This window comes from Nannospalax galili, unplaced genomic scaffold (genome assembly GCF_000622305.1).
Source record: "Nannospalax galili isolate Female #2095 unplaced genomic scaffold, S.galili_v1.0 scaffold65, whole genome shotgun sequence".
Classification (NCBI taxonomy): domain Eukaryota; kingdom Metazoa; phylum Chordata; class Mammalia; order Rodentia; family Spalacidae; genus Nannospalax; species Nannospalax galili.
Genome location: NW_008353294.1, coordinates 803140 through 813749, shown reverse-complemented (window position 1 = coordinate 813749; position 10610 = coordinate 803140).

Below are 10610 nucleotides of genomic sequence, written 5' to 3'. Positions count from 1 at the left end.
ATTAACAAATCTCCATCAAAAAGCTACTATAACCAATATAATTCATCAAAGTTAGAGGATTCAAAAGCAACATGTAAAAATATGAGTGGCTATATATCATTAGTGACTTGTCTGAAGTACAAATCAATAGAAATGCCATTTATAATAGGCACCAAAAATACCTATGCAATGAAAACTCTGAAGCATTAATGAAAGAAGTTGAGAAGGGCAAACAAAAAAGTGGAAAAACACCTCAAATTCATGGATTGAATAATCTATATTGCTGACATGGCTACACTCCTCAAAATGATTGACACATTCAAAGCGATCCCTTTTGAAATACCAACAACAGACTTCATACAACTATGAAAATCCTAAAGCATATTTGGGACTTCAAAAAGTGCTGAATATTCAGAGAAATCTTGTGAAGAAAAAACAATAAAATAAAAAAGAGCTCCCTCCAAACATATTGCAAAGATCTGATATTCAAAACATTATAATACTATAGACAAGTGGAACAAAATGAAAATTAGAAGCAAAGCCATGGGCCCATATGCAAATGATTCCCAACAAAGATTAGTAAGAACATGCAGTAAAGTCTCTTCAATAAATGGTGTTGAACCAGGCATGGGCATGCATGCCCTTAAAACTAGCACTTAAGAAGGCAGGGCAAGAGAACTACCATAAGTTTGAGCCTAGCCTGGGCTACCTAGCAAGTACTTGGCCAGTCTGGGCTATACAGTAAGACCCTGTCTCAAATAACAAGAGCAATAACAACAATAATAATGAAAATGATAAACTAGATGATTCTGAAAAACTTCAGTATCTCACGAGGAAGAATGAAACTTGATCCCTTATCTCTAACCAATTACAAAAGTTATTTCAAAATACATCAAGGAATTAACTGTAAAGTCTGCAACAATGATTCCACCATAAAACAACGTAAAGGAAATGTTTTAAGTCACCTAAGTGACCTGGGATATTTTAAATAAGGCCCCAAAGCACAAGAAACAAAGACAGAGATAAATGAGATTGCATCCAAGTAAAAACACCCTTGTATGACAAATAATATAACAGAGTGAAGAAAGAGGTTACAAATTAGAGAAAATACTTGCTAATTCAAGAGCCTGTTTAAATTGCACCACCAGTGGGGAGTGGAGTAGATGAAGCCCCTGTTATCTGAAGCATCACTTGAACATTTTGTTGAGTCTTCCAGGTGACCCCTCATAAGACTCCAAATCAGCTAAACCCTCTGAATAGAACAAGAACTATATGATTGATTTTGATTTCTATCAACAAACTGCCATGAATCCTGGGTAGCACTGGCACTATGATGAGTTCCTATAACAAATGAGTTCCTGCCTCATTGTCATATGAAGTCTGAGTGTAGCTCATGCTGCATTCTACACAAAATTCAAGTCTTCTTTTATCAGACCCTTGAGACACTACAGAATGTCATAAATATCCTGCATGAGCGACAAGCTCCACACCACTGACAGCCGCACTGCAAGCTGTGCACTTTGAGCATTCAGTGGATAGTACTAGTAGTTCCATTTCTGAGAAAGTGCTATAAGCTGATTAAGAATCAAATTATCTCCATTGGCAATAAGAGCTTTAACTGCCTGAAGGAGCTTCCCCAGATCATTTACCAAAATATAGCATTCTATGGAGTTCATGAATGTACCTGGCATAGAATCACAAAATATGATGTTGCTATTATAAAACTGTAGGCACTAATGCCAAGCTATATTAAGATAGGACAAACAAACCAAACACTATTTAAAGCATACAGATGATAGGATCCCCAGCCCCAGCGGTACCAAAATCGAGATCAGTGTCTGCTGAGATTGCTACTTCACTTTTGCATGATTTGCACAGTAGCTTGCAGCGCTGTATAAACATTACTGGTGTGAGGTTTGCAGTTGAAAAAATGGAACTTGGGCCAGCAAAATAACTCAGCTGATAGATGTGTTTGCCACACAAGCCTGATGGCTTGAGTTTGATCCCTAGAAACTACACTGGAAAGAGAGAACAGACAGATGAAAGTTTTCCCTAACCTATTCATATACACCAAGACACGTGGGCACTTACACCTGTGCATGCATGTCACACAACAGCAACAGCAACAATAAATTTTTTAAATAAGACTGAATTTTTTCTCATAAAATTTGAGAATATTCTAAAATTTCAGTTAGCCTTTCCCCTCTTCTCTAAAACAGAAGTGATTAAGTCAAATTCAGAGATTGATTTGACCTATCTCTTGATACATAGAAATTAAAATTTGACAAAGTCAAGAAAAGTAATTGGAGTCCTTCAAATTGTACATCACAGAAGATTCTACATATTTTATTACTATACTGCATTCTGTTATTCAAACTATGATTACAAGGCAATGATGAGATTAATGTGGTCTTACTGGTACTTGGTTTTATTATCCTTCCAGACCAAGCAATCAAAAGCTGGAACTCAAAGACAAGAAAGATGTGATGCTGTAAAGAAACGAAAGGAGAGCACCTAATGCAATAAGAATAGTTCGGGGAAAATGAATTGCTGGTAGAAAGGGAACAGGTCATGCTAGATCATCTTAATCACCTCGGAAATGCCTCTGCATGACCCTGGGTAATAGGACGAATAGGTTGATGGCCAATAAGACAGATATGAGGTCAATGTATGATATTCAGTGTCATCAGTGGGTTGAATATATTTTCTCAAAGATAGTATCTTTGATGATGTAGTGTTGGCAATCACTTATTAAACCATTATAGAAAGAATTCAATCAGAGAGATGGTAACACTATTTATCTTTTATGTTTTCTTTCAGCCTTGAAATTTTATTTTTCTATAAGAGGCTAAATACTGTAAGCTGGTTGAGACTGGTTGTGTGGGGAAGAAGGAAAGAAAGAGTGAGAAAACAAGAACATCCATTTATCCTTGAGTATATAAGAGCATATAATTTCGTTGATAAGAAAATAAACATCCATAGAGTAAATGAAATGTCATAAAAATTCAGACATTTAAACTCAATCTCATTTGCAGCAGCATTGGGGTCATCATGGGGAATTCTGACTTGCCCTCAAATTCAATTGCTCACTTCTTATTACCTAAGCTGCTTGTCCTTCCAGCACCATGCTGTTGATTAGAAGCTGGAGAGCATTTGCCATCTCACACCTGTTCCTTCTCAATGATCCTCCTCTTCAAGCATGGCTTTATTACAAATATGAGCTAGACCTCTACAGCCTATACAGATTAATGAAAATAATTACCAGTTTATTTCCTTAATCTGTCTTATTCTTTATATTCTGAGCGCCACTCAAATGGTATGTGGTGCCATGTGCTCTCTTTCTCTTTAGACCTCTGCATCACAAGCAGAGTGAGATCTGTAGCCACAGCCATGCAGCAAGCTTCTGCTGTTCTCTATAGATGACTCTTGCTCAAAATGTAAATGCACACACACACACAAACACACACACACACAGTATAGTCACTCTTGGGAGAATTAATTAGCTAGTTATAGAAGGCAAAGTTCATTTCTAAAGCTGGTGAACCTGGCATGCATCAATAATGGAACTTTTAACACTTTCATTTTCAGGCTCTTACTTTTTTCAAAAAGAACTGTTGCTTAGAGATTTCTTAAAATAAAGAAATTCTGTCTCAAAATTTTAACACAGAAAAAAATGAGTGATTTTTAACCATTTTCCAGTCATCAAAAACACAGAAGATCCATCAGCTCCACATATAAGTCTTCTAATTCCTGCTCTTTTTTATTGTATCCAAAATTATCATTGAAAACATGTCTGTGTGACAATACACTGAAACGAAGTTACCAGTGTATAAATAACATTCAGAATCCAGATACAATATAAGGAGCCCATGCTTGTGCCTTCTTTCTCACGTTAAAAATTGAGGCAAAAGTTCACATATCACCACATAAATTTCTCAGCATCTTTTTCAGAGCCATTTGCTTTCTTGCAATAACTCTGCTCCTGTGCTCTTTTCTCCCCTTCTACCATCTGTCTCCTCTGCTTCATCTCACCTTCTTTCAACATTTTAAGCTACTCTGACAAGAGTTAAAGATCATGGAAGCCATAAAATCTGGCTTGAAACCTTCACTGATGTATAGTCTTTGAGGTCTCCAGAAGTAAAAAGCCTTATAAGCCCTTGGTGAAGAAATCATTGAAAAACAGCCTTCCTGTATCTTTCACAGCCCAGAAAAGCAAAGCTCAAACTTTTCTTTCTATGAAACAACTGAAAATTAAAGACAAGGAAAATGTTCCATCTATTAGAAAAAAACAAAAGCTTCTTTCACTGAAACTGTTTAGAATCTACTTGCTAATAACAGAAATTAAAACCATTAAAGCAACTGGTAATTCTTTATTGTTATACTGGTGGTGCATTGACATGGCTTTAAATCTTGAAGAGCAAAACTAAATCTGCCAAAGGAAAGCTGGCCTTTTCTCTACAGCTACCTATTTTTGTAGATTTACACATATATTACATTGCAACTTTTAATTTTATATTGAAATGTAACCCAAATTAGATGTAAAAAAAATCAAGGTTATTTTTAAAGTCTGGGTATTCATAGATGACATGTCATCATGTTTTCAAATCATAAAGACAAGAAAATTTAGTGAAATAATATACCTGCTTAAAATTAAATAATCGTTTTTGATATACTTTGTTATTTGCAGCATTTGACCATCATTTAAGTGTAGGATATTACGAGATGCTTCATTATGCTATTTTCTATTTTTAACTCATCCAAAATGTGCTTGTACCTGGGAATTTACCAAAGGTGATGCTTTCTACTGCCTGTAAATACTCTTTGCTTCTTGTCTTCCATGACGCACCTCATGGGTTGATTCATGTTCAGATGATTATGCTCAATATCAAAATTATCTTTTGGTATTTCCATTTCTCATTCCTAAGCATTAGGTCAGTCAACTCTTATTATTGATTACTGGGCAGAGTGTCGATGAAATCAGTGAGAACACTTCTGTCACTGATCTTTTTTCTAGGTGTAGCTTGACAGATAACACTTTCTAAATACCATGTGTGATAACTTTGAAATATACAAGATAAAAGCATTAGGTAAAACATGAGGCTTTGCTTAGGATACACCATTCAGGCTGATCTATGAAAGAGGAATGAGTGAGCTTTGTGAGGTTGCAGTAAACATGATTCCATTGTTTCCTATGAAACAATGCCATGATGTTAACAAAATAGAATATGGCAACCTAGAGCATAACAAACTCAAGAACAAAGGATCATTGAGAGTGTATCTGGCCTGTGTAGTGAATGGAAGCATACAAAGAGAAATAGAAACAATGTTTATTAGACCTTAATACTGTGTGTTATGACTTCTTATTAGTACAAGATCATCTCTGCCACTCTCTGGCAGATAGAATTGTAATTTTTTAGAACAACCCTTATGTATTCAATAAAGTTGATTTCTTCAAAATTTGAGGAATAAATATAATTTGGGAAAATACAACTTTAGAGTTGTCATTTATTTTGCAAAATATTAGGATTAATCATATTACTAATTTCCAACAAAATAGACACCAAAGGATTTGGTGGAGTGTTATAAATTTAAATAAATACGCCTCAAATTTTATTTGTTAAAGTCCTGGTTCCCTGTATAGCTGTCTGGAGACAGAGTCTCTAAGACAAAATTAAGGAAGGACACAAGGAGACAATTACAGCAGAATCCTCATAAGACCTGACACCAGGAGTTCAAGTGCACAGAGGATGGACCATGTGACGACAAAACAGCAACCATTTGTAAGTCAAAGTCTGAGGCTTTAAGAAAAACTAAATGGCACTTGGTTATTAGACTACCATGTTCTATAACCATGAGAAAATTAATTTCTGTTGTTAAACAACCAAGGTTATAATGTTATTGTGGTACCTCTGGTAGACCGAAACAAAAGCCCTGGAAATAGATGAACATGTGGCTCAGTGCTTCGAGCTCATTCCAGGGGTCTAATCCTCTGATTCTGGATACATTAGGGTCATAGCAATTATCCCTTCAAGAGGAGTATAGGGTATGCACAGTGTGGCTTTGGGTAAAGAATTTTACTATTAATATGTTTTGAAAACTGATATTCACATGGGTTCAGCAAACATATACTGTGCATACTACAGGAGCAAGTACAGGGCTGTGCCATGTGAGAAGGGATAGAAGGCAAGAGAGGGGAGAACAAGGTCAAGGCTAATACAGATGCAAGGAAAAGATTGCTTCCTCTTCACATTTGTGAAAAGGCACAACATGATTGCATCATGGTGCAGAGACACCATGACCCGGCCTACCGAAGGAGGGCATTTAAAGTGTAACATATTTCAATATGCAGTCAAAAATGATAGACTTTTTAAAACTTAATTTTGAAATAAAATTTAATTGAGCAAAGGCTGGTTCTTTTTAAATCTGCACCTCTGCATTCATTAACTAACATATACAAAAGATTCACTTTCTCAAAACAACTGAGGGATGTAATTCCTTAAATTAAGTTTGAATAAATTGTACTTTCAAAAAGAAAAATGAACAATGGAACTCTTTGGCAGAAAAAAAATAATCTTGTGTTAAATGTTATATTTGGACTATCCAATTATTCATAGAGGGACTGCAGAAGAAAAAAAACTAAAGAAAGGGAAGAGCTGTTTTCTTTCCTGTCATACATTTGATCACAAAGGGCAAATATCCACAGTTTATTGTTATTTTGCTAAGAAAGTAATGAGTTGGTTAAAAGCTACATTGTACCCATATAAGCCAAACTGCAGAAAACAATCACAGATTGGGCAATGGCACTGTAATAATTTTGAAACAAACCACATCATAACTTTTTTTTATTTTTTGGTCTTTTGGAGACAGGGTCTCCCTGTAGCTCCAGCTGTCCGGGAACTCACTATGTAGAATAGGCTGGCCTTGAACTCACAAAGATCCTCCTGCCTCTGCCTCCTAAGTGCTGGGATTAAAGGTGTGGGTCACCACAGAGATGAATATACCAAAATGATTAAATCAAAGTGAATTAATAAAGCCTATGTGAAAAAATTCTCAAGCATGTTTATTGACTATGTTCCTCAGTTTAGGTTGCACTTGTAGCCATGATTCAAGAAGAAAATTTACCTTTTAAATCTTATGATATTTCTTTTGTAAAGCTACAGTTGGCATTAACAATGCTCCCACTGATGGATTCGGGCAAAGTAAATTAAAACCTTTAGGAAAGAAGTCACCAACCTAGATGTGATTAAGAACATTCAGCCTGGCACAGTAGTGCATGCCTTTAATCTCAGCTTTTGAGAGGCAGAAGCATGTGGGTTTCTGTGAGATGGAGGCCAGCCTGGGATGGTCTACACAGCAAGATGCAGTTCGAGACCAGCTCCAGCTCCATAGTGTGACTATGTCTCAAAAACCAACCAAACAAACAAACAAATAACATTCGTGTTTGTAGAAGGAGGTCAGAATAGTGGTAACAGGAGTTTGGAAACACTTGATTCTAACCTTCAAACTTGAAGGGTTAGCAGAAGTAACTGCTGACATGGCAGAAATGTCAGGACAGACTTGAAGCTTGGAGGTATAATTGAATTACCATGATCTCATGATGAATCTTGAATGGAGGAGAAGTTGCTGTTCTAGATAATGAACAAAATTATGTGTGCATGTGTAAATACATGTCTGTGGGCTGGTACATGTGCACATGTGCATGAGGAGACCAGAGGACAACCTTGTGTGTCATCCCTGGGAATGTCATCCTCCACCCTTGACATACAGTCTCTCATCTTATTGTTTGGAGCTCCCCAATTAAGCTAAACTAGCTAGCCAGTGAGCCCCAAGGATCCTCCTGTCTCCACCTTCCCAGGACTGGGACTACAGGCATGCCTGACGCATTTTAAAAATATTTTATTTATTATTTTTATTTTATATGTATGCTTGTATTGCCTGTATGTAGGTGAGTGCACCTGTATCGTGCAATGCCTGCAGAGGACAGAAAGAGGCTGTGGGATCCCCCTGCAACTGGAGCTACAGACAGTTGTTAGCTGCCATGTGGGTGCTGGGCCTGAGGCTTTTTTATGTGGGTTCTATAGATAAAACTGGTCCTTATGACTGCAAAACAAGTGATTTACAGATGACACTCCCATAGTTCACCTAATAAGGATATTTAAAGAATATATTCCTGGTAAAGATATGGTAAAAATGATTGAAATGGAAACAAAAGATTTAGAAGAGCATAGTTTGTTGATACATTTTAAGAGAATTGGCTCTAATTTTAAAGTGATTCTAATATGATCAACACTATGCCAAGCAAAACAAATTTTCCTGAAAGGAAAAGTCAATCCATGTAATGAATTTTATTGTTGTCTTTAGAAATTGCTAAAGCCATCCCAACCTTCAGCAATGATCTCTTTGATTAATCAGGTCACCAACATCAAAGCAAGTTCTTCCACCACCAGAACATTCTGTCTTACTGAAGGCTAAGATGACGATAGCCATTTTTAAATGAAGTATCTTTAATCAAAATAGTTAAAGGTTTTAGGAATAGTAATATAATATAGTACAAGTAAAACTAACTAAAAGAAAAACATGTATGGTTTACTTTTATCATGTTCATTTTACTTAATGCTATAAACTGAATAGGAGCTATCTGGACTTTGTCTATATTATCTCTGAAATAATTGAATTGTACAGATTTCAAATGTACTAATATCGTACTGTATATGGGGAGGGCAAAGCAGAGAAATGGAGAGGGACAGATATATATATATGAGAGAGAGAGAGAGAGAGAGAGAGAGAGGCTTGACCTGTGATTTATGAGTTAAACTAGAGTTTTATCTTGCTAAGGCATAGTGGAGGCCATTCATTGTGTTAGTAGCTATGTTTTCATTGTAAGAAAAATAAATTCTAAGTTTCTGAATTATCTCTCTCATATGAGAGACAGATACATATGGACCAACAGATAGATGTAATATATAGTTATTACATATTATATATTCCATCAACTATATAAATTCTGGAACATACATGCATCCTGCTTAAATAAAAAAATCATATTAGTCCTTTTTGAAGCATATTTTGACAATATTGCATATGACTGAAATTGCTCAATAGATTTGTAACTTACATGTGTATATACTATTTTTTAATTTTATTTATTTTTATTTTATGTGTGTGAGTGTATTGTCTGCATGTATGTAAGTGCACTCATGTCATGCAGTGCCCATGGAGGACAGAAGAGGGCATTGGATCCTCTGGAACTGGAGTTTCAAATGGTTATTAGCTGCTATGTGGGTGCTAGAATTTGCATCCAGGGTCTCTGCAAGAGCAGCCAGGGCTCTTAACTTCTGAGCCATCTTTCCAGTCCCTTACTTCTCCTTTTAATTTGCAAAGGGTGAAAATGATATTCCAAGTAAATATCTAAATGAAATTCAGAGGAGAAAAGCAGAAAACAGAAAACTGCTTGTTGGTTGTAAGTCCTTCATCATGCCTTATTTTGGCTAGAAAGCAAAGAAATAACTGCACTGACAAAGTAAAAATACTTATCAAAATGTTCTTGGTTGTTCCTTTCAAGAACATATACTTGGACATTCTAGTATGAAAAATTTCCAGAACTAAAATTGCAATCTCCTTTTCATGTGTATTTTCTATATATTTGGTCTTGTAAATGTTCAGACAGACATCTTTATCATGGAGTGGAAAATATCTAGCCCTGGCTTTCTGGAATATTTTGAGTCAATGACAGTAATATGTAATTCAAAGATATGTTCATTTATGTCGATAAAATTGATATAATTCTATCTTCTTGGATGCTTTGTATAATATGGAAGTAACTTCTTAGTTTTAACATTACCGTATCTGGTAACATTTACTTATTCAAATACAACCTTTTGCATTCAATGCTATTGAACCTAAACCTAAAACTTGTTTTTAATTTTTTTAAAAAAGGAAAAGTAAAACCTCCAATTCCTTATCCCTCTTAAATCCTTCAGTTCGGCCTAGTATTAGGCAAGAAAGATGGCTTGGTGGCTAAGACTGCTTCCTGTTCTTCCAAAGGACCAGAGTTAACACCTAACAACCATCTGACAATTCACAACCACCAGTGACTTTAGCTCCATGGGATCTCAGGCCCTGCTCTGGCACTACACACATGGGGCAGATACACAGGTACATAAATAATTTTAAAAAGGAACTATCCTAATATAACTGTTCTTTATTTTTTTAATTATTTATTTAATAACAATATAATTAAAAGAAGCATTTCATGACAACATATTCAATAACAATTTCCACAATTTTCTGAGCTAGGCTACATCTCTTACAAAATTGGCTGTAAATTTTTAGGTTTATAGTTGAATTATTACAGTTATACAATATTGTACTCAGCATATACCTTACTATAAGACATAAAATTAATAAGGTTTTAACCTTTAAAAAAGATCTCCATTTCATTATTAAAATACAGAGTTTCATACAGAAAAATAATTTTTAATGCAATTGACACTAAGATGTTTGCACATACTTTTCTAATCTCTAGAGATCAGATTATTACTAGTCACAGTTGGTTACTTTCAGAGCTCCTTGGCATCTAAGCATGGATATAAAGTCATCAGGTAGATTTCAATGGTAATGTTTTTCACATC